Source organism: Monodelphis domestica, chromosome 8, assembly GCF_027887165.1.
Source record: "Monodelphis domestica isolate mMonDom1 chromosome 8, mMonDom1.pri, whole genome shotgun sequence".
NCBI classification, from domain to species: domain Eukaryota; kingdom Metazoa; phylum Chordata; class Mammalia; order Didelphimorphia; family Didelphidae; genus Monodelphis; species Monodelphis domestica.
This window is the reverse complement of record NC_077234.1, coordinates 8809790-8828953: the sequence shown is the minus strand read 5'-3', so window position 1 is coordinate 8828953 and position 19164 is coordinate 8809790. Positions and strand designations below refer to the sequence as shown.

Below are 19164 nucleotides of genomic sequence, written 5' to 3'. Positions count from 1 at the left end.
ATCCGGGCTCGGTGAGAGAGAAGCTCATTATAAAGATGCTCTGAGACCTTTGCCAGCGCGTCTCCTGGAGCTCCAGAAGAAGGCAACCGAAGCAGGCTTTGGTTCCGACTGGATTTACGAAATAAAAAGCAGAAAAGAAAGCCGAGAGGAGTGGGGAATGCATTACACAGAAACCTACGGGGGGAAATACGCCTTCCCCCGGAGAACCCTGAAAGAGTAAAATGAAGTCCCTGCAAAATTACAGGCATTTGGGGGGAAAATAATTCGGAAATTTGTAAGCAGACCCCAGCACTCATTTAGCAACCAAGTAACCATTTAAATTGGACACGAAACGAGAAACTGTAATTTAAAGATTTTCTGGGTGTGCGGCACTGTGTTTCCTTTCTTTCTTTCTTTCTTTTTTTTTTGTCAAACCATGTATTGAATCTGAAAGTAATTTCTGGAGAGTGCTGCCAGTTTGGTCTTTCAAGTGCTCCACAATTTGAATTTAAACTGCTCAATGGCATCATTAAGGTTATTATGCATGTTTTCCAGAGAGTTTGAATTCAAATGACAACTTAAGGAGACAGACGGACAGACAGAGACAGAGTAGGAGGCACGTACGTCCCTTTCAAATGATGTAGGGGTGCCATGACACAGGGGACATTTGGAAGACCAGGAAGCGTTTGCCAACAGCCCTGCTGAAAACCCCCTGGATGGGGTTAGGTTTGAGGACCTCTGAAACAGGAGCAGGAACCTCCCACATGACATGGGTGTGAAGGCCAGTTTACCACTCTACTACTTGTTAAATTAAGTCAACTACCATTTCTTAGGCGCTCACTGTGTGCGAGGAACTCTGGTTAGCCCCGGGGGATGCCCAGAAAAGCCAATACAAGGCTCGAGATCTTCACATTCTAAAGGTGGAGACAAAATGGAAATACGTATCTGATCGATGAAATTATGGCCCCAAAAAGGGGTAAATGGAGGAATTCTCAGGACATCGTTCTTGGGTTTCTGCATCTTTTGGAGATGTGAGTTTGGGGCCCCTTCGATGACTCCAAGATGGCAGGGATCCCTGGGTGACTCCAGGCCTCATGTACAGAAACCCGTGCAGGGCCTGAAGAAAGTGGCCACGTAGAAAATGAGGGCATCAGCGACCCCGCCAGCAGGGAGGGTCCTAAGGAGAGATAGCCTCCCCATGGCTTGTCCAGCTTCTCTTTGAAGACCGCTATTGAGGAGCAATCCACGGCTTCCCCAGAGAGCTCCTGCCCCTGGGCTCGGCTCTCGCCCAGTGAAGTCCGTCCTGGTATCAGATCTGTATCTTTTCATCCCTCCCTCCCTCCTTCACAGCCTCCTGGCGTCTCTGAATTCCTTCCCGTCCCCATGAACATCTCAGCTTCCCAGGACGCCCTTGGCAGCCCCTCCTGGTTCCTGGGCTTTCCCTGCCGTGTCGAGCGCCGGTGTACGGTCTGGGTGCTGGTGTCTCCCCATTAAATGGTCTGAGTTAAGCTCCTAGTATATACCAGCAATGGTGGGAAGTTCTGGTGCTACAAAGACAAAGGTTCCCAAAAAGGAGGTTGCCGTCGACTTTACAGAATTGTGAAGCTGAAGTTAGGTGGCCCGGGGCATCGAGCATGGTTCCCGGGGACTGGAAGACTCATCCTTCCTTCAAATCCAGCCCGAAACACTTACTAGCTGGGTGACTGCCTCTGTTTACTAATCTGTAAATTGAGCCAGAGAATGAAACGGCAAACCACTCCTGTATCTTTGCCGAGAAAACTCCAAATGGGGTCCTGAAGGCTTGGTCAGGACTGGAACCACTCCACAAGTAAAGGAGGTCGTCGTTTAATTTCTCTGGAAGTTCCCTTAGAAGCCATTCCTAAAGCCAACCCCCTCCTTTACAGAGGAAGGATGGAGAAGGAGACAGGAAGCAACTTGCCAGTGATGGTCAGTTACCCAGTACGAGTTGGGGTCTGAAGCCAGGTTTCTCCCATAACCAAGCCCTGTTCTCTTCTTGATGTTCCACACTGTACTTTGGAGCCATCTGTGCTCCTTCCCCTTGGAACGCTTCGTTGACATCCAGCCACTTTTGACCCTTCCTCAGTCACATGAGCCACAGCCAGTTCTTGAGGAAGGTGAAGATTTCTCATGGGGCAAACGAGCCTGGGATCCTTTGAGAGAGAAAATTAGAAACCAGAAGCTAAATCCGGTGTTTGCTGCTGAGGCAGAGAGGCTCCAGCTCTGACCTCCCAACTCTACTTGAATTCCTTAAAAATAGTGAATCAGTCAAAATATTGTGAGTGGGGGGAATCCATTCTTTTGAAGGGGGGGGATGCTCAACAGAGCCTGGTAGTGCGGGGTCAGTGGTTAACAAGGCTGGCTCATAACCCAGACATGCGTCTTTGGTGTGCCTGTGCCATGCCTGTGTCTCCCTCCCTCCCTCCCTCCACTTTCTCTGGGACTTATGCTGGTGTTTTAAATTAGACCCAGGATCCCTTTGTATCTTCTGATTTGTTGTTGTTATGGTTGTTACTAGTTTATAGTACAAAACAGAATCCGCAAAGCCATGTTACTTAACGTGAAGGAAGGGACATTTGCCCAAGCACTCAGCCAATCCAGAAGATGAGCATGTGCCAACCACTGACCTTAGTTCCTAGGAGGAAGAGAGAGAGGCCAAGGATGAAGAAGGCTCCCCTCTTGCCCTTCAGAAGCTGGAACTGTGTTTCCAAAGAGATAAATGTGTTTGAATGGAACAAAGGAAAAAGAATTTGGAGGAATCCCAGGAAGTGGGATCTAGACCAACTGGGAAGGAATCCCTGAATTATCAAACCCCATATGCAACGATCAGCATACTTTTGGTTTAAGAAATGGCCACATTCACTGAAAATGGAATTTAATACCTAGAACTGTAGAAACTGAGTTCAAACTCTCTGGCTCTGCTATGTAGATTGCCACAAGCTTCCTATCCCCTCGTGTGAAGACCACCCACCCTACAAGGCTTTTTTAAACATCCTCCTAAAAGGCAGGGAGGGACCAAGCCAGGTCCCACACTACATCATCATATGTGGTTTCCCATAGCAACATGTAGTTGGTGGTAGAATGGTGAAGGAGTACAACCATCCTGGAGAATAGTTCGGGACGTCCCCAAAGGGTAGCAAAATTGTGCCTACCCTTGGAGTCAGCAATACCACAACGAGGTCTGCATCCCAAAGAGATTAATCAAGGAAAAGGGAAAATGACTTCTTTGTACCCAAAAACCCCCCCAAAATCATAACAGCCCTTTTTGTGGTGGCAAAGAATCGGAAATCCCAGGGATAACCATCCATTGGGGAATGGTTGAACAAGTTTTGGTATATGATTGTAATGGAATACAATGGTGCTATAAGAAATTATAAAGAGGATGATCTCAGAAAAACTTGGAAAGCCTTCTATGAACTGATGCAAAGTGAAGTGAAAAGAACTAGAACACTATACACAGTGACAGCAATGTTGGGACACGATCAACCGAGAATCGATCAATCCAGTGACAATCCTAGGACCCGTGAAGAAGAACCCTTTTCTTCTCTACAGAGAAGGGATGAACTCTGAATAAAGATTGAAGCGTACTTGACTTTTTTTTCATTATTTTCTTTGTTTTATTTTGCAACATAGCTAATATGGAAATATTTCGCATGACTTCATATGTAGAATTAATATCAAATTGCTTGGCCTCTCAAGGAGGAAGGATGAGTGAGAAGGAGGGAAAAATCTTATAACTTAATTTTTTTAATGATTGTTATTTGGTATATAATTAGGAATATTTCATAAAAGCAATTGAAATAATTAAAAATTAAAAAGAAAACACCATGAAAAATTAGTGTATATTGTTCATTCTATCCCCATTCCTTCATCTGAGTCATTGACCCACAGAAAGAATTTTGAAAACATGATGTTATTGTCATTCTGCTGGTGCTTTTCTGTTAAAAAGAAAATAAGAGATCTGCCCTATTCCAGGCTGTGATTTTCCAGCGGGTCACAGTCCTCCTCTTCCTTCCCATCATGCCCGATTCTTGTCCTGTTTCTCCTGAGGAGCCCCCCAGTGTCTTGGGGGCCCCTTTCTGCCAGGGCAGGAGCTCCCGAAGGGCTCTGGGGCGCCTTGTGCCAGTTGGGAGGCGCTTCCTACATGCTTAAGGAGTGACTGGCGGGAGCTCCTTCTGCCCTGGACATCCGCTCTTTATCCTGTTCCGCCGTGTCTCACGCTGTACTAATGGCTTTTAAGAGCAAGCGCAGCTCTTCCTAGCTGGATAGAAGCGCTGGAATGCGAGCGCCGGGTCTTTGGGCTCCTGGAAAGCGAAGGGGGCGGGGCATCTTGTGCCCCCAGGTGCGCATGGCTCTGTGGGTCTCTTAAGCGGTGCTCCTGGCCAGAGGCTTGGGGGCAGCAGAGCCTGTGGGCTAAGAGCCCCTGGGCTGCTCCTGTATTTGTCAGCCCTAGAGATGGTGAGGGAGCTCCGCCTCTGGTCACCGGGCTTCCTGCATTCTCCTCGCCTTAGCCCCCTGGGATCTCTGGGTCCGGCCTTCTCCCCTTTCTGCTGGCCGGCCTGGGCCCCTAATTGCCGTTTCCACGAACAGATCCGCATGAGCCGGCCCTTTGCGCCTTCGTGCCTGCTTGGTTGGGGGAGCCTCCCCCTCTCCCCCCCTCCCCCCTGCACGTGGCGGATGCCCTTCGGGTGCCATCCCCGGCCTCCCTGGTGTGGAGAGGAGATGGCCCGGCGGCATCTCCCTGCCACCTGCCTTCTGAGGTGTTCTGAGGTGGGCCAGCCCCCGGCGGGCATTTCTGGGCTGCTGATGCCCCTGGAGCTTCCTCCGAGGAGCCGGGAGGATTTGGGGTGACTTTTCACTGCTCCCCATCTGCCACCGCCCACAGCTTCCTGCTCTGGGGGAAGCGCCGCCTCAGGAGGTCTTGCCCTGCCCTTCAGCGGGCTGATGAATCCTTGGTGCTCAGGAGCCAGTTACCAGGCTGCTTCCGTCGCTCCCACCTCTCTCAGCCAGATCTTCTCACCAGGCAGACTTTAGAGTTCTCTTCCCAGCATCCCCCAGTCTCCAAGTTGGAAGCCATGGCAGTGAGCATCTAGCCCATGCCAAGGATCACCTGGGGCCTGGGAGGGAGCTCAGCAGCCGCCAGTCTGACCCCTTCCCTTCCCTTTTCAGAGAAGCGTGGGGTTCCAGGAGGCTCACTCTTGTTTCAGGTCCCAGAGGTGGTAACTAGCATCATAGACAGGATTCGAACCCACGTCCTCAGACCTTCCGCTGATCACCCTTCCTTGCACTCTAACCTGCTCGCTTGGGTGACAACATTCATGAGAGGGCCTCTAACCTCTTCCTGGAGGCTCCATACATAAGAAAGGTGGATCCCCGGGTGTGAATCTAGTCTGACACCTTCTACTTGTGTGACCAGAAAATGGCGGCCTTCAGGCCGGTGTGCAGCTGGACGTCTGGGCTCTGGGGTCCCACGGCTGTCTGGACGAAGAGGGGAACAACCTCCATTCTGGCCAATCCGCCCAGCCTTGGGAGAGTCCTGGACCTTCGGGAAGTTTGCCTTCCGTGGAGAGTCATTGCATCTTTGTCTTGCCTTTCTGCTTTGGAGCCAGATACGAGCACAAATCCTCCCTCAGATGGCAGCCCTTCAAAGACGAGAAAGCCTTCCTCACCTCCTCTTTCGGCGTGTTAGAGCAGGAGGAGGCGTGAAAAAGAGACACGAAGCAAAAACTGAAGTCACCTGAGTCCCCTCCGTCCCAGACCCTGCCCGCTCCCTCCTTCCTCCGGCCGCAGTCAGACTTTGAGTTGAGCCAGTCCATTCGCAGCCCTTGACTGTGTGTAATCGGCTGGAGTTATGGCTCTCCTAATACTCTCTTAGCCTTTCTATGTCAGACTTCCGCACCATCACTTAAAATTTAAAGCCCTTTTTATGGACTGGAGGGCTCCCTCGTTCCCGAGGAGAGTTTGCCCGGCCGGTCTACTCCGGGCGTCGGGTCAGGCCAAACGCAGCAGCCGACAGCAGGCGTCACTTTCCAGCAGCACATCCAGGACACGCCATTAATTATTTTAACAGCGACTTGCTGGTCTCGGGGAGTTCTTTATGAACGCCACTAAATCTTCTTTTAATGTGGTTTAAACACGTTGCCTTTCCATTATGGAGATGTAGTTAATGCTTTCTGTCTCTTCCATGTTCAAGTGCATCATTTCTGCAGACAGGGAGCTGCAAAGCCCGCTGTTTATAGCTGAGGGAGTTGGGGGACGAGGAATGGCTTTGGAGGGGCCTGATTTGGCAGAAATGTCTTCGTCGAGAGTCTGGTGTGGAGGGAAGAGCTCCGGCCTCCGGGGGAGTCAGCGGGCTTTGGGGTCTTTATCGTCTTCTTTCGTAACTTCTTCAGTTGTCTGATGATGCACCGGAGCGTGGAGAACTTCTGTCACTGGCTCTTCAGGGCTTCTGATCTAATGTATCTGGGCAGGAAAAGAAAGTGAAATCTGCCCTTCCTGACCAAGACCTTTGTCTTCCCCGTTGTGTCCCCTCTCATTTGCTTCAAGGTGGGAAGCGGATGGAGGGGATGAGCTCTCTGGGCTATTTCCACCATCAGCACTGCCTGCCGTGGGACCTTGGAAGGCATTAGTCACTTTTGTAATAGTCACCTTTTATGGCCGTGCTCCTTTTCAACAACTCTGGTTTCTTCTGTGCCTCCTCTCTTTTCTGGTTCCAAGGCGAGATGCATTATAGTCAGTGAGTCAATATATGTAAAAGTAAACTTTCCTGAACTGAGATGTAAGTCACTCATAACAGACAACGGGTGCAAGAAAAAACTCACCCACTCGGACCCGTTCTCCATGTATCTGCCCTCGCCTATGGGCCTTCCCTGGTCCCTGCCTGGCTCTCCCCTTGGGACCAACAACCTATTTCCAAAGGATTTTTTTTTTGCATCAGAGATTAAACCTTAAATTCCCAATTTTAGCCACTGTCAAAAATTCAGGATTATTTTCATAGTGAAAATATATTCTAGTTAGTGCCAAAGTTTCATTGAGAGGCACGGCCAAAATGCCTGAACGTGCCCCTTCCACTCTTCCTCCACAGCTTTTTCCTCTTCTCTAGTTGTTTGTATTTCTTTTCCTTCTGATACATGGCGAAGGTTCCAAAAAGAAACGTTTCTTGTTTCCAAAAGCATTTACAGAGGTTGTGACGTTCCCACGGATGGGAGAGTCGGGCCGTGATTTCACTAGTGTCTAGGACGTAGCTGTGCTCCACATCGGGGGCCCTAAGAAAGGCCCCAGGAGCTCCCATCTATGGGGGGAAACAACACCGATACAACGAGGTACCCACAAGGCACCCCACAAGGAAGGGGATCTGAGAGAGGGAGACAGCAGGAGAGCCAGGGGAGTCCTCAGGCTGGCTAACTGGTGCATGTAGCAGTCAGTGAGCCAGGAGCAAGTCGTCCATCCATCCATCACACCTCCAGCATGGAGGCCATTGGAAGATCCTCTCCCAGGACTGGCTGTAGGGTCTTGGCTTGTGAACTGGGATTGTTTCCTTCTTTGGCCTTGGATTCCCATCGCCTCACCCAGGGCTTGGCGTGCCATGGGGACCCGAGCAAGAGTTATTGATTGTTATTAAATGTCATGGCTGGCCTCAAAATCTCTCCCTTTCAGGTCTTCCTCATGTGAAAACAAGTTTGTGCCTCTTGTGCTCTCCCCCGCCCCCCAGCCTGGTTGTTTTTAGTGTAGACAGGCACATTGTGGGAAGGAATCTGAACCAGAGATGGCGGGCGAGTCACGAGTTGGTAAGTGATAGCTGATCCGAGGCCACTGAACATTCCACACAGCCTTTCTCTTTGTTCCACCCTGAGTTCCCAAGCCAGCTCTGCCCTGTGATGTCACACGTGCCCCGTAGCCGGGCACCTGCTCCTCTGTCCTTTCTTCCCTCTCCAGTCTGTCTTCCTTTCCCTCATGTGCCTGCACACGCACACGTCGTAAACAGGATTAGGACAGGATCTCCAGGTAGTAAAACTAACACTGTCCTGAGAGCTGGGGAAGCTGACCTCTGTTCTTTCCCAGGGAGATTAATGGGAGCAGGGTCCTCCAGCCCCATCCCATCCTGCGCCTCGTGCCAGGGTTGCCCTCTGCTGTCCTTTCCTGTAACTCTCCGTGTCCCAACATGGAAGCGTCCATTGCTCATGTGGCTGCCCGTGGGCTAAGGAGGCCACCAGCTGCTGCTGCCCAAAGGGAGCCCTCTAGAAGCTCAGCGCCCAAGGCTGGCAGCTCACTAGAAAATACAGGACGAATAAACGTCTGCGTAACAAAGAGAGGCGGGCCATGGCCGGGGCTCCTCAGGGTTTGTGGATCGCCTACTGGACACCCCGGCGCTCACTGCTGGGAAGTGGGGCTCGAATCGTGAATTTGATCATTTTCTTTCCCTTGGAGGAGGTCAAAATTTCTCTAAAAAGGCCGATTCCACACAGAAAACAACTCCAGTGAAATTCCTCAAGCATTGGTGTTTGCACTGAAAGTTTAAGGATGAACCTTTACAAAGATTCTTGAACGACGTGCCAACCAGGACAAAACCACGGCATACACACGGAGTGCCTGAACACGCAGAAGAAGAGCCAGAACTCGGGGAGGCCCTGATAGATCCAGGTTCAAACCCCCTTTTTCAGAGGCAGAAACTGGGACAAAGTGACCCACAGGTTAGAGGACTTGCTTGAGGTCACCCCTACAGTACGGTGCCCAGCCAGGATTCTGTTTCTTAGAAATCTCCTTATAAAATGCCGGGGAAATACCCAAAGGGATATTCAACAGCTAACACACAGTAGGCACTTCATAGATAATCATGGGGTGGTAGGTTTAGAGTCAAAATAACCTCAGAAACCATGTGGTCCAAACAAACCTCTTAAAGCCATTCTACAGATGGCAAACTGAGGGCTGATGTCATTAAAAGGACCAAATAAGAACGTCTGGATTCGAATCCGGTGTGCTCTTTCCACTGTGCTCCATACTCAGTCTAAGATCATTCTTCCCAACCACAGGAGTAGAAACTTGATAGATTTTTGTTGATATGAATCAGACTGAAGTGTAAACTTCATGGAAAGTGATGGCGGAAGAAAGAAAAGGGGAGCCCAGCGTCTAGTCTAGCCTTTTCCTTCCTCTTCATTGCTGTCCATTTTGGCCAGCTGTGTTTTGAGTTAGGACAGTGTTGGACAGTCTACCGTGTCTCATACTCTTGGATATAGCAGTTGTGTCTGGTGATCATCTCATCCAGGGCCAGCCCCGAAGGGTTATAGGCAGTATCTAAACATTTAGTCACCCGACCTCTGTGTCTTCTCTTTAGCTTTGGAGACCTCCCTGCCTACCTCACGAGAAGCTCCAGCCCATTGCTTGAGATGCCTCCTTGGTCCTTTCTCTATGGAACCCAAGGCAGCCTCCCCAGAGTTCCCCTTCTGTTAAAAAGGTTGGCTGATGAGTTGGAGAGCTGGTGGGTTTTTGCCCTTGGAACCCCCAGCCTTCATGGCACCATCATGGACTTATTCTAATTCAGGCTACCAGGGGACCATTTTGGATCCAGTTCCCAGCACTCTGCTGGGGACAAGTCCAATCCAAATACGTGTTCTTGCCATCTGGATGGCTCCTCCAGGTTTTCAGCAATCCCACTGGAAAGGTAAAGCCTTTGGGATGCTGGGATAGAGGACTTGCTCCTCTGAGAATGTCTGTGGGTGAGCCAAACATTCAAGGCCTAGAAAGCCCAGTGTTTGGGCTGTTTAAAATAATACAACTGGAGCTCATTTCTTTTTGGAAGATTGTGATGGAAATGAAGCCTGCCTTGGCCTGAGTTTGTCCTCTGTACAAGAGTGAGAGTCGGGCGATGCGGCTAGAATGAGGAAATCGGGGATGTGCCGTCCATCTCTGTCCTTGTGACCTTTGTGCCGGCTTCTCGTGAGGCAGACTTCAGGGTGGTTTTGTTGGAGTGTCCTCGGCTTCTGCTGGTGTGTTCTTTCAAAAGGAGGCTTAAGAGCATTGCTCTGATTTCCCAGGCATCTGGACTTCCCTTGGAAATTTGACAGGGTCAGTCTGTTCTCCTTAATCCTTCCCCAATGTCATGAAGAGTGGCTGTTGTTTGGCAGCTGCTGGGAGAAGACTAGCTACTTTCTGGTCTTGGATCCAGAACGGGGTCCCTGGAGCTTCTGGAATGCTTGGGGGGGAAGCAGGCTGCAGGGCGGGGAGCTTGTTCTCCAACAAATGACTTGATGGCTTTGGAACCTGGGGGATGAGGAGTGGGGCAGCCATGAGCCACATCCTCATGCTCTCTGTGTTTCTATCGATGGCTGTCTCTGGGTCTCCATCCCTGTCTTGCCTCTCTCCCTCTGCCATAAAACCGAGCGTTCCTTCACCGACCTTATAATGCTTTGCAGTTGCTGTGTTTTCAAAATTAAAGCAATAAATATTTTTCGAATGCCTACCGTGTACAGAGCACATTGCTAGGATTGCAATATCTTCCTGTGAAATAGCTGTTTATGGGCATGTCCTGCCTGTAAAGTCTTTACTGGGTTTTCATATTGGATTCTGCAACTTGGAGAGCGGTTTAGTGTTCCTCCTGGAGAGGGGGGGAGCCTCCCTTCTCATCCACTCTGCCAGCAGTCCTTGAGCCTCTGTTAGACACCTCTTGTGTCCCAGGCACTCTGCTTGCCCAGGGGGGATGAGGAAGGTCCCAGAGACATCAAACAACATGGCGCCTCTAAGAAAGGGGCTAAGATAGATGGAAGGGAATCTCCAAGGAGAAGGAAGGGAAGAGCAGTTGGTAGGAGAAAGGATATCAAGGTTAGACTCCCAATGAGCACACCGTAGATTTGGGAAAGAGGCGACTAGCCGCATGGACGGAGCTGTGGAATTGGGCTTGGAAAGATCTTCGCTTGATTTATGCCTCAGACACATTAGTGGTGTGAGCCTAGGCTGGTCGCGTAATCTCTTTCAGCTTTGGTTTCTCCAAGCTGTCCAATGGGTATATTAGACCCCACCTCTCAGGGTTGTTGTAAAGATCCGGGAGACGCCCACCGATTGCTTTGGAAATATCAAGGGCTCCCTATAATTACTCTCTAGCCTAGTCGTCTGCTAGTACAGCTGAGGGGTCCGACAACCAAAGGGAAGGGCCCAGGGCAGAAGACTTGGAAGTGGGATTGAAGCCTCTTCCCCTGACTTTGGAGTCCATACTGTTTGCCCTGGACCACGCTGCTCCTGGTGATGGGCTTCTTGGCCACCACTACCAAATTGCCCACGAAAGTCCCTGCTCCTTGTCATATCGAATATGAGAGAGGACAAGACGACACCTCAGAGCTGGGTCTTTCCCCTGCTCATTCTTCTCGTCTTGCAGCCCTTTTACTCTTTTTGTCAGATGCCAAGGCTCCCCCTGGCCCCTGGCCCCATCCAGTCTGAACCTCCCACTCCTGATTCTGCTCCTGGGAGCCTAGCAGAACAGGGTCAAAGCCTTCCCCACAAAATAGCCCTCCACCCGCGTGAAGACAGCAACTGCCGTCTTCTTTGCCTCCCAGCACACTGCCAGGGACAGCGGAGGAAAGAATGAAAGGTTTGGGCCCTCAGAATGGCAGACTGGATAGTGTGTGAGCTCTCTAGTGTTCCTTTCAGCTCTGACTCCTACATATTCTGGGCAGTCTCTCTCTCCTCGTCCATCCCAGTCCTTCCCCACTCAAGGCCACCATCCTCCATGCCCTTGTCCTCATTTCTACCACACATCTCGCCTTCAAAACTGCTGTGTGTGATCTCGCTCGCTGGCTGGGTCCTGCCTCCCCCCTGCTGAAGTAGCCAGTGGAGCCCCTGCCTCTCATGCTCCTTGGGCAGCTCCCATCAGTCCCGAGTGAGGAAGGTGATGGAGGGCCTTCCTACAGCAGCGCCATCCTTTGGATTTTTCCTCTTAAACGTGAGCTGTAGTTTCCACCTTCTGGTGGGCAGGATGATTTCAGAAGACAGCAGGGAAATGCTTTCCTTTCACATTTTTGGCTGCCTGCATGTAAACAGGGACGTGTGGATGTAGGCTGACAGTTTGTCTTCTGCTCCAAAGAGAAATGACTGTTTTCAAATAGGCATGAAATGAAATAATTCGGAACATGATAGAAAAATTTTTCGGCATAAGCGGGTCAATTTCCTGCCACCGTCTTGATAAGAGGCTCCAGGAAAGCACGATGCAGGAAACAGTGGCGAGGTGGGGGCTTGCCGTGGCCCCAAAGGAGCTGCATCAGAGTGCGATTCCAATTCTGCAGGCTTCTGTTTCCAGGGAACGACACAGTCTGTGCCTCGCGGTCTCCCAGAATCTCAGTCAGAAAGGGTCTTGCAAGCCATCCAGTCCAGTGTGTGCCCATCCAGGAATCCCCTACCCCACAGTCCCCCCAAGGAGTCAGGCAGACTAAAAGTGGGAAAATATTTGTGCTTTTCAATTCCTTCTGTGCCCCTCCCACACTTATCGTGATTATTCACAATATTCACATGATTATTGGGACTGCAGGTCCCAACCGTTCTGTGTATCGAGACAGCCTTCTGTCAGAAGAAATCGATGAAAAGGCACGTGTGGGGCAGACATTCTCCTCAAACTAAGGATGCAAGTCAAAAACCAGAAGACAAATATTGTCTTCAAGGACTGTCCATTCCAACGGGAACTTGGTGCTCAGAGAAGGGAGTTTGAAGAGTCACCCCTAGGTGAATCGAGATAGAGGACATTGAAAACACTCCCTTTTCCCACACTGCGGGCAGCGTTGGTCTGTGAACCAATCAGTAGTGGCAGGAATCGGGGAGGCTGCATGTGTGTTATGACAGGCAGGTGGAAAGATTCCCTCGCTGGGATCTGGAGGATGTGGCAGGCACCTATGGTAGGCTGAAGGGGCTCCTTTGGACTCATTCAATCACCACTCAGTATCACCCGGCACGAGGATGAGCCTTCCCTGGATGAGAAGATCCATTCCTCGAGGGTCAGAGTATGGATTTGGAAGATGCTGTATTTGCAGAATGCCGGAGCCACTGGGGAGGGAGTACCAGCACACTGGTAACAGGAAGATGGAAAGCAGGATCAGGTGGATGGCTGGACCAGGTATGAGGGTGGAATTGGCCGGGGGCCAAGGCTGTCTTCCTATCATCAGACAAAGTGAGTGAAGGTGGACTCCCTTAGTCAACGGTCAATAGGTTGGCGTCCTAGAGACGAAGCTCTACTGAAATCAACTCACTGAGAAAACCTGGGTGATCGCTTACTGCCACCCTACTCATATTTATTTAACGTTAGATTGTTTTTAGCCATTCTTTGCCCTTCCCAGTCAAAGATAATTCTCAGAACTGAAAATATAAATAAGATTACAAGTGGGCACTTTAGCCCTTTCCTCACAGCAAGTATCTGTATCCCGTCTTCATCATTCGAATAGCTCTGCTCATCCCTTCTCTGATTTCCCTCTTATGCCTTCCACACTAAAATGTCTCCTTTGTATCGTCATTAGCATTCATGAATAACGATCTTAGTCTGTTCCAAGATTGGTTTTTGTGGCTCTGTTCTTACTGGACTGTGCCCTGATTTCAGATTCAGCCTCGGGCAGCTGAACCTGTTTCATTTTTGGTACTTTGCTTTTACAGCTCTGCACGGATCCTCTCCATATGTAACCCTTTCTGAAGGTCTCATCAGCACCCTGGTGGATTGTGGGTCTTCAGACTTTCATTCTGAAGAGCTTTGTGTTGTCATTGGGCTAACTTCCATAGAAATTTATGCCGCACCATCCCTCCCCCTCTTTACTGTCCTGTCATCTCTTTGGAACCCCCCAACCAGAAACAAAGAAGATAAAGTCTATCTTGTGCCCTTCTCTCCTGTGTCAGGAGGTCCTTCAAACAGAGCTCCTGTCATTCCCCCTAAACATTCGGGCATGTCTACACCCCCACCCTCCTTGGTTGGAATGAGGTCCACAATGGAAGTTTCCTAAGTTGCTTCTCCCTCGTTCAGAGTCTGAAATCGTCCTGGAGCTCTTGTAAGATGGACTCTGAGCCCAGTCTGCCATCTTTTTCCCAAAATGCTATTCTGGCTGTCCCTTTGTGCAGGGCTCTGCAGTGTCCCTTCAGCTCTTGCTTTTCCTTCTCCTTGAGCCTGGCTCACATCGCGTGCACCCCTTCTTCCCTCCCCATGCTACCTCGAACTGTGACCCCTTCCTTTGGAAATAAAGCCTCAAAGACGTGGCCATATCCTTCAGCTTCGTCCTGATTCATTGGGAATCCCATGGAGCAGTCGCTTCCTTGGAATTTGGGCTCCCTCTTTCCATTGTCCAGGAGCCAATTCTTATATGCTACCTACTGATAACTTCAGCGCAGGAGAGACGTCTCTGTGTCCATCTATGTATCTGGCTGTGCCCGGAGAGACCCGCACATACGCAGACTTGTGCCTGCACCCTAGCGCTTCATGGGGATTCCTCATTGGTTCTGGACTCCCCCCTCCCCCTTTAGGGGACATTGGCTCCCAGGATCTCTCTGGGATGCTCGTGACCGTCCTTTGTTCTGTGGTGTGGGGGCCGGTGGAGAAATGGGTGCAGAGCTGTTCTCCCGCCTTCCTCTTCCAAGCCAAGGTCCTTGCGGCCCCATTTGGCAGGGCCCTCGGCCCCTGGACACTTGCCAGGATGCATTGGCAGAGAGCCCATCATTCCAGCATTTTAAGCTGTGCTGGAGAAATTCAAGTCCCGTTCTCAGATACCCTCTTCCTAGCCAGTTGTTCCTTCCCAAATCCTCATCTCTTTTGAAGCTGAGGCTTTGGATTGGCAGGAACGACGAAAGTGCCACCTGTGCTGCCCATAAGATTGCCCTGTTTGCTGAGAAGTCCGGAGCTCTCCTTTGTGGAGCGCATTCTTCCCAGGGGAGGTGCTGGAAGAAGAGCCGTGGCCATTAGGGGTGACAGGTGCCAGCCGTCATCCCTCCTGATCCAGAAACAGGTCTTAGAAGAATGCTGCATCTTCCGGTTGGTCCTGGCCTTTCTGGGAACAAGAGCTGCTGGGCATGAGCTCATGAAGTCGGGGCCCTGGCCGAGGACAAAGCCTCCTCGTCTTTCTCCATCGTTTCTAAATTCCACCTTTGCTCGGTCGTCCAGAGATACAGAAACACACCTCACAAAGTGTCTGCCCGCTCTGGAGTCAAGCCAGTGAGATGGCCCGGTTTTCTCGTCTGCCCGCTCTCAGCCATGTGTCCCTTTTGATTAGGATGCTGCTGCTCCTTCCATTTAGAGCATGTTTACCTGTTCGTGGGCAGGAAACAAGCAGAGGAAGGAGAAGAAAGATGCCAGCCAGAGTGCCAGGAAGCAGCTGCGTCGTGAGCACTCCTGCTGGAACTCGAAGTGGCTGGATGTGTGCTTTGCACAAGGAACAAAAATGGAAAACCAGATCCTGGGAGCTGCTTGTTCATAGTGGAGGTTCCAGACTTGAACCTGAAGAGAATAAACAGATGCCACTGTCTGGGGAAACGCCTGGGACCTGGTGAGAGTGGAATGCAGGCAGGGAGTCACCTTCAGAAGCCTTCTTTAGATGGAGGTGGCTTCCGTGTGTATCCTCCTTTTCACCGAATCTTCTCTCAGGCTGTGAAGGCTTGGGGGGTGGGTGCAGAGGGCCATTCGTCGAGGCCCAACACCCAACGAACCATCATGTCTTTTCTAACGCAATGGATGGCGCTGTTAGTGGGGAAGCCACCCGGAATGGGCCGTAAATGCCTGGCGCATGCCATGGTTTCTTGAACCACAGAGGCTTAGGGAGAGCAGGGAAAGAATGAACATTGATTAGGCGCCTGCTGCTTTTCTCACAGAGAGAAAACCCAAAGACGGGGGAGTCCACACTGAGCTTTAGGCCTCCACTGGTTCTGCTGCTGCTGATACCCTTGTCCAGGCCTCAATTCAAGGCGCATTTTCGATCTGAATCTGAGTTTATGGCTTCCCTTTGGTCCTTCGGGTCAAAAGGGTCACAGATCTGCCGACTTCCATCTTGACTCGAGGGAGATCTTCCTCGTGATTCACTGGCCTTCCTTCCTCTTCTGCAGCACATTAATTATGGGACTTCCATTTCCTTGGATTGGGAGGCACTCAAGGCAAGTCATGTTGGAAGAGATGGGGATGAGCTGGAAGAAGCCTCAGTCAAGTTGCTTCTCATCCTCATGTAGCTTCCTTCTTTGTTTGACTTCCAAACATCCCACTGGAAACTGTTAGGAAGAGAGTGCTTGGGAGAGGGTGGCCCCAAAGCCAGCCTCTTTGAGGATGCCCCATAGGGGGCCAAGGGAAATGCCCTCGCAGCCAGCCCATCACTGAGGAGGCCCCTGGATGGTCCTTCTATCAAGCTTTGTCCTCAAATGAGCTGCGACCAAAGGTGGACCACGTGGTAGCAACACGGCTTGTCCGACTGTCCTCATGAAAAATTCATCGCTCCTTCAGCATAAACCCTTGCCTGGAAGAGGCTGTACACAGGGTATGAAATCCGATGAGGTCTGCATGGAAACTTGGCATCTCCACTTGGAAACAATTTTTTATTGGGTACAGATTTGGGGGGAAAACAAACAGTTTTATGTTTTACATTTTTTAAAGAACATGAAGAAGTAAAACTAATTAAAATGTTCTTGTTTGGCTGTCCCCTGCCATTCCCATGACTCCAAAATAGTTCTGGTTTTTATGACCTTCTCGGCATCCGTAATGCTTCATGGATTCGTGATCTCCTGAGGCGGATCACACCACACCCCTCTCTGGTGTGTATCTCGGTCCTCCAATAACATTTTAGGCTGTCTTGAGTTATTGAGGCTGAAAAAAAAATGACATGCTAACTAACCTCTTAATGAGTCTCCTCCAATACTTTTTCTTTTTAAATTTTGCCTTATTTTCCAATTTCATTCTGTCAATTTTTTTGTTACCTTCCCCAAAAAGATCCCTGTCAAGAAAAACAAAGCATCACACGTCTGGTGGTGGGCAGCTCCTTCCACATCTGGAGCCCACCACCACCATCTTCCCTTCTGGGTAAATTTGTCTATTCCAGCAACAAGGCTTTAGGAGTTAGGGATGGTCAGGGCATTGAGAGGAGGACCACAGCCTGTCCTTTAGTGCTGTATTCCCTCCCTTACATTACTTTTCTCATTGTTTATTTATATGGATGAGTCCTTTTATCCTCAGCTGGTTCAGCCTTGAATCAACGATGTCCATTCCATTGCCAAGAGCATCTTCAAAATGTGTGTTCACAGACACTTATTATAGAGAGACCACAGAAGAGAAATTCAGTTAAACCAATTAAACCAGACATCATTCTAATAACCAGGGCTTGAGGTAGTCAGCCCATGGCGGTGCACCTCGAGAACATGTGTGGGGAATTTTCTGATACAAGAGATGATGTATGGTTCAAGAGCTTGTGCCCCAGGGTTCTGTCATTGGAATTCCATCTCTAGCCCCATGGTTTATCACCCAGCCAATAAGGAGATCATACCATTTGTCCGCAGAAGGAAATAAGGATTCTTTCCCTTTCTGTTCATATTAATTTCCCCACTGTCACTCCACCCAGCGAAGGAGTCTTGAGCTTCAGCTACTGATATCTTTTCTCTCTTTCAGTTCATATTCTTTCTCTACCACAACTTTTTGCTTTATTTTCTGTGGTCCTCCATATCCTCATCTCTTACGTGGGAATCTTCCAGGAATGGTTTTATCTACTTGATGTGCTTATTCTGAGGATCAGATGAAATAACAGTGCTGAAGGTTCACAGTACCTTTCTCCTTATTTTCTTTCTTTTCTTTATTGATTTATTTCCAAACCGTCACCTTCCATCTTATTGGTTCCAAGACAGAAAAGTGGTAATAGCTAGGCAGTGAGGGTTAAGTGACTTGCCCAAAATGACAAAGCAAGGAAGTGCCTAAGGCCAAATTTGAATCCAGCAACTCCCCTCTTCATGCCTGGTACTCTATCCACTGAGCTAATCTAGCCTCCCCCAATTATTCATTTATTTTAAACATTTTTTCCTTTAAATTTTTGATTCTCTTCCTCCCACTACTTCTCTACCCATTGAGAAGGCAATCAATATGGCATCAATTGTACATGTGAAATCATGCAAAATATATTTCTATATTAGCCATATCATAAAAAAAGCAAAGAAAAATAAAGTGAGAAAATAAGCTTCATTTTGTGCTCAGAATTCATCCTTTTTCTCCTTGGAAGCGAAGAGCATTTCTTTTCTATTATGAGTCCTTTGGAATTTTCTTGGATCATTGATCAGAGTAGCCAAGTTTTTCACAGTTGATCATCGTTACAACCCTGCTGTTCTGGTGCACAATGACCCTCCAGTTCTCATTTCACTTTTCATCAGTTCATTTAGGGCTGGCCATGTTTTGTTTTGTTTTCTGAAACCATTCCTCTCATAATTTCTCACAGCATAATGGTACTCCATCACAATCAGTTGCCACAACTTGTTCAGCCATTCCACAGTTTATGATCATTTCCTCAATTTCTAATTCTTTGCCACTATGAAAAGAGTTTCTCCAAAGATTTTGTACTTTATGAGTCCTTTTCATTGTTCCTTGATTTCTTTGGGGATCCTGATCAAGTAGATGTATTGCTGCATCAGAGTATGCACAGTCTTATAGCCCTCTGGGCATAGTTACAGATTGTCTTCCAGAATGGTTGGACCAGTTCACTACTCCACCAACAGCTCATTAATGTTTCCATTTTCCCCCATGTCTTCCACCATTTTTCATTTCTGATGGTTGTGAGGTGATTCCTCAGAGTTGTTTTAATTTGCCTTTCTCTAATCAGTAGTGATTTAGAGCATTTTTAATAAACTTTAGATAACTTTGATATTTTCCTTCTTAAAACCACATGTTCATATACCTTAACCATTTATCAACTGGGGAAAGGATCTTTTCAATTTATTTTTAATAAATTTGACTCAGATATTTGGGAAATGCCATCTTTATCAGAGAAACTTGCTATAACATTTCTTTTTAAACCTTTACCTTCTGTCTTGGAATCAATATTGTGTATTGAATGTTCCAAGGCAGAAGAGTGTTAAGGGTGAGGCAATGGGGGTTAAGTGACTTGCCCAGGGTCACACAGCTGGGAAATGTCTGAGGCCAAATATGAACCCAGGACCTCCCGTCTCTAGGCTGGGTTCTCAAACCACTGAGCTACTTAGTTGTCC

At 49.1% G+C, this 19164-nt stretch overlaps 1 protein-coding gene across 4 annotated transcripts in view; it reads left to right on the top strand.

Annotated features, from left to right (window-relative positions):
• Positions 1 to 19164, top strand: part of LPP (LIM domain containing preferred translocation partner in lipoma) — a 470195-nt gene that overhangs the window by 402063 nt on the left and 48968 nt on the right. The window lies entirely within an intron of this gene.